Genomic DNA, 6,000 nt, shown 5'->3' with positions numbered 1-6,000 from the left:
CTGCCCGGCCCTGCCCGGCCCTGCCCGGCTCTGCCCGGGGCCCCGCCGCCGGCTCAGGTGGGGCGCGGAGCGGCCGCGCACCGTGCGCGGCACCGACCGGCGGCTCCGGGCTCCGCCGGGCTCCTCGGCCGCTGCCGGTGCCAAGTGCCGGGGGCTTGGCCGTGCCTCGTCCCCGAWCCGTTCCCGGCTGGAGCGGGGCAGTGCCGAGGTTGCAGAACTCCTCTCTGCACAGTGCGGCGGGGGTCCTGTACACCGGCGGTCGGGAAAGCTGCTTTTGTGGATGGAAGCAGGGGCAGAAATGGCATTTCCAGCTAATACCGGAGGGCAGCTKTGGTTCCTGCTCCAGCACCTTTCCCACTTGTCTTAATAAGTGTCCCTGCGAGCTCTGTCTCTCTGCTTTCAGCTTCGTCCTTTCCCCACACCCATCTTCCCACTACACACCTTGGGAAACCTGGGCTGACTCCCAGTCCTTGCTTCTCCCAGMTCCTCCAACTCTCCTTCCCACTCCACATCCCAGTCTTGGCCCTAACTCTCTGCCCTTCTCCTTCCAGTCACCTCCTGCCSACTCCCTTATGCAYCCCAAACCACAGTGTGATGATCTTCACCAGGTCYACAGCCTAGAACTTACCTTGCCCCMCTCCATGTCTCTTTRTCTCTTCCCATGCAGAACACCCACTAGAAAAAAGATTATGTTGAAATCGGTATCGCTTGAATATCCTCAAGGATCTGGCATGGCACATAACAAAATAATGCTGTTTTTTTCTCAGGGCTTCCATATACATAGGTCACCATAATTTGCCATTTTTCAAGAGTRAAGGCTCTTCAAACTCTCTGTGGATCCATCTCCCATTGGTCTCTCCCAGTTCTGCATCACCCAGTTTAGACACAAAACCCCCTGAGCAACCATGTAATCAGCACAGCAAGGCAGTGGGTTTCCAGGCAGCTGGCATGTGTGTGCACATGGTGTCTGGAACACTAAAGGCTTCTGGCCCTCTCTCTCTCTCTSTSTCTGTGTTCCAATTAATACTGCCCCATCACTCCCTGAGAGCCACCAATATAGATACTTTACATTTTTATTTCTGTTTCTCTGAAAAGTTTATATATAGTCACGCCACTATAGCCCTTACTTTTACTGTAGTAGTAACCTACGCCACCAGAGAAAATGTTGTAAAAATCAAGCCCATCGATTCGATGCCCTACAGAGCTATTTCACCACTGGCTTGTCAAGCTTTGCTGTTGTCCACTGCAGCTCCATCCCAAATAAAATATACTACAGTAGCAACAATACTATGACAACAAAACCACGGTAGTAATACTGTGTATGGCTTTTATTTAAGGTCATGCTTGTTTCTTGGTAGCCAATACATGTCTGGTAACTGCTGTTTTCAATGATCATTAAGGTGTTAAATAATTAAAGATAGAGTTACTGAAGTGCCAGGGGGAGGGACCTCCACTACCTCTGTGCCTCATAAGCACAAATCCCAACTCGTGTTTTTCCTGTCCCAGAGCAGGTCTGCTCCATCCTCTCTCTGACTCCACCAATTAGTGTAAGCTCACTTCAGACAGAGTGGGTCTCCCAGAGAAGCCTCCCTTATATCTAAGGRATCTCCTTGTTTTTTTGAAACTGAACTATATAGTCCTTTCTTATAAGCAACTATCCTAAATCTCCTAGGAGGCACAATATATGTCATTTGTTTAAAGAAACGACAGTATCAGACCACAGATCTGATATGCAGTGTCCCCCAAGTGACAGCGGCTTGGAGAAACTCATCCACGTAATTTGTGATGGGGTTGCTGAAGGTAGCATGCATATGAAGAAATAATGAGCAAAGATAAAACCTATTTTCTTATTACTATCATCTGACTAATCCTTTAGAGTGTGGGTCACTGGCCAGCACATGGGACATATGGGAGACAGCATAAGGCAGGGAGGATGCTTATYAAACTAGAGAGTTTCATGGTAATACTAGAATTTAAAACTTGATTAAAATAGAAAATCCATATGTGAGTTCACTGATAATCTTTTTTTTTTTAAATATAATTTCCTTAAGGTAAGCAAAAATCAAGCAGGCAAATAATTTTATGTAAATCACACTRTGGTTGAGATATAAAACTAGAATAAGCAAAAACATCTTCTGCAAAGACTCATCTGTGCATGTTGGCTGCACAGTGTAAAGGGGCACAAAGAGCTGAAAMCACAGGCACCATGTGCCCAGTACTGACACATCCAGCCCTGGCAGCTGCCCACGAGGGACTGCAAACCCCCAGCTAAGGACAGGGGTGGCTTCTGCCACTCACTGCTCTGTACCTGCACTGCCTCCTGAGCACAGGCACTGTCTGTCCATGGGCAAGCTGCAACACCTCACTGGCTGTAAACCTGTGCAATGTCTACCCTTGCAAAGGGTTGGGAGGCTGAATTGCCCATGAGGTGGTTGAGAAGTGATGCAGAAATCCAGTGAGGTTATATTTGCCGCTTTATTTGTTCTTACAGAAAAAACAAAAGAGAAAAGAAGGTGTTTTATGCACTGCTACAGATGCCAATCCTGCTGGCCACTAATGGCACAAAAATAGAGCAGTGTAAAAAATCTGCCTTGTATCAGAATCCACTAGGCTTCTTTATCAACATGCATGGACTGACCACCAGATTCCTGTGTTGACAGAAAGACATGGCTGGACCATGCAATAATTGTTTTGCTGGGACAAATCTGACATTATATTGCAATCAGAACTGTATGTCTTCTAAGAGACTTAAATCTGATCATGGATAAWTATATAATCTCTGACTGTAGTCTTGTCAATTCACCTGCTCTTCACCCAGGGGGAGATCCTGACCACCAGGATAGTCTCCATCCTGCTGGCCCCATTGGTCTTCCCATTCTCTATTTCACCTCTCTGTAACAGCAAATTCTCCTGCACAGCCCAACAAAGACCTGCGCAAGAGAAGTGCTCTCTGTCCCTAGGGCTGCATCTTTCCCAGCTGAGATCTCCTGCATGGAAAACCCTGACAAATCTGCTGCATTGCCTCTGGGTCCTGCTGCAAAAACTGTCCTGGGGCCTGCTCTGTTTGTCACCTCAGAGATTTCATGTTAGGAGAAGGAGGAGAAGGAGGAGGAAGAGGACGCTCTCCTTAAACAGTCACACAGCCTGGGGCAACATCCTCTGTAAACATCCTCCTATCAGGAGCTCAAGGTCATCCAGTTGTTTTTCTGAGTCCATGCCATTCCAGGCTGTTTAGTGTAGTCTTGTGGTCGTTTTTTSCCCACTGAATTTGTCCAGCTCAAAGCTTTCTCTTGAAACCCTGGCACTTTCCTGTGGTCCACAAAACTACCTCTTTTCAAGGAAAACAAATGTTTTTCCACAATAGTGTTTTACACACTTTTTTTTTGGAAGGCTTTTCCTAAGCATGGAGGATTTAACCGTGTGAAAGTCACCCTTGAGAGGAATTTATTGTATCAAATATTATATCACATCCAGTAATACATATATGTTTTTATTTCTAAAAAGAATTGTTCCTCAGACAGSAACATGACTCAGAACTTTGCCAAAGAGGAAGCTGTACAATTTCACAGGGACATCACTGGGGCAAGAAAGAACTTGATTACCAAATTCAGGCACAAAGCGAGATTCAAAGATTCCCAAAATTCAGAGAGGTTCAGTCCCAGATGTTTGGTTTTCACCCATCACCACATTCCTGCAACCTTTGGCACCATTTGGCAAAGGTTCCATCTGAGGTTTGTTGTGGCAGCCCAAGGGAGCTGTGGTGAGGCACTGGAGGTGAGGGACTGCACATCACCAACAGCCTGCACCTCACCTGGATTTCTTTAGCAACACTTCATCCAGTTCTGGGGTGAGGAGAAAAGGATCAGAAGAGAGGGGAACAAAGAATCAAGTAGCAGAAGACTATGGCAGGAGCTAAAGGGAATAGGAAAATGGAGATTACAGAAGAATTACTTAAGTTTGGAATTTTTATTTTAAAAAGAAAAGGAGAGAAAAGGAAATCATGATAGGAAAAAAAGGGAGGGAAGAARGGAAAGAAGACAARGGAAGTGATATAGGAAAAGGCAGAGAATAAGCAGAAAAAAATACACTGTTGATATACTTGAATTCTATTTTATTACACTGCCTCCAGTGAAGATGGGAGTTGAGTTGAGGAAGGGCACAACTTTTCTTTCAGGGAGATAGTCAGTGCCTCTTCTTGGTAAGGGAGGAGCTCACTGGCAATTTTATTTTTCCTGTTATGCCGTCTGAGAGCAGGGTTTGCAATCACTAGGAGGGCTGGAGCAGGAAGCTGCAGACTTCCAGGCAGCAGGGAGGAGCTCTGCCTTACAGGCAGACCCTGGGGACCTGTTTGAGGCCAAAGGTGTTTTTCCCTCCAGCCTAAACTAGTGGGAAGGGTGTCAGCACAGAGCCATGCTGTGCTCCCAAATCAGAGGCACTGGGACTCTCCAGGTTGCTACGCTGCKTTTGGCCAGGTTTTCTGCTGAGCAGGAGCTGTGCATACGGGAAATGCCACAGGGCTTTTCACTTGGGCTGAGCCTCCTGTCAGCTCACTCTCCAACTGTTCAAGCTGCAGACAGAGACTCTCAGACAGAGCTCAGCTTCTCTTTTTAGGTGCTGTAAGGAGGCCAAAACACTTGAACCTCTGGCGTAATAACTTTCCTTGTGGCTATACACTGATGTCATAAATTTGATATTATAATGTCAATGAAAGATGACGCAAAGGAGAAGCGGGGCAGAGAGGAAGGAACCCTAAAATGCTGACATTTATCCTAATGAGAAACTAAATCCAGAAAGAACAGCCAAGCAATTGATTTTGTAGAGTTCTTTCAGGCTCATGCAGACTGTTTCCCCTTCAGCACATCTCTGTTGTGCGAGGGCGAAGCAAGGCAATGGCAAATTACAATAATCTAACATGGCTGCAGAACTCACCCAGGCTTTTTAATTTTTTCTTTTGAACCATAATGACTGAACAGCCTGAAGGAGATTTCTTTATCCTACAACCTGGAATTTGGAGCAACTGTAGCTCGTGTAGCACTGACAGAATCCACAGAGCAGATGAATTTGCTTCCCTCTGGCTACGTGCTTATTCTAGGTAATTCCAAAGGGCAGATGTAAAAAAATGTTCATCTCTTAGAAGCTCATGCTAAAAACCCMTTCAGTTGCATGGAGACCCAGAAAGCAGGTGACCATTCCCATGGTTCTGAGCTCAGCACCTCAGACTAAACCCAAAGCAGCAGCCTTTAAGAACGGATATGTCCACTACAAACAAATGAAAATATCCAAATTTGTTTAGCGTAGTCTGTAGTCAGCCAAAAGATGGTGAAACTAAATGTGGTAAACTGTGACTCTGAAGCTGATGGGGAAGAACCACTTGAGTCCAAGACATCAATCTTTCCAAACAACACAGACAAAATGCAAGGTCCAAAGAAATGCCTACAGAGCCAGGTGATACTGATAGGCTCTGTTGAAAGGAGACCCCTTCTCATACTCCACATTTGGTAGGAAATGGGAAGATCCACAGCGCTCTGAACTACCCTGATTGACAAAGATTCCCAAGTGGCTTTTGAAGTTTAGCCCATCTCTGTCACTGCTGATTCAAGTAAGGTCTGTCAGACTCAGAGCTAGATGGTAGTTCTGGYTGCACTGCCACTGATAGCTCCATGCAAATCATCACTTAGTCTTCTGCAATTATTTAATGAATTCAGGAGCAAAGTAGTTCCATTAAGAAAAATGAAATTGCTGCAGAAGTTCATGACTTAGGACAAACATAAATCTCTCCCAGCAAGAGCATGAACTGCTGATGTCCCCACTTATTTGGCAGCCAACAGCTTCCATCCAGGAGCAGACAGATCTGGCAGTGATTCTGTCCTTCCCCCCAGGACTCAGCTCCTCATCTCTCATCTCCTGGATGAGGAGGTGTCCTGACTTGGGGCATCTCTTCTGAAGGGCAAGCTGCTGCAGCTGGAGCTGCATGGCAGTGACCAGACTGCCCCAGCATAG

The sequence above is a fragment of the Malurus melanocephalus genome, unplaced genomic scaffold (assembly GCF_030028575.1).
Source record: "Malurus melanocephalus ecotype Western Australia unplaced genomic scaffold, MMel_1.1 scaffold_320, whole genome shotgun sequence".
Taxonomy (NCBI): Eukaryota; Metazoa; Chordata; class Aves; order Passeriformes; family Maluridae; genus Malurus; species Malurus melanocephalus.
Note: the sequence above shows the minus strand (reverse complement) of the source record.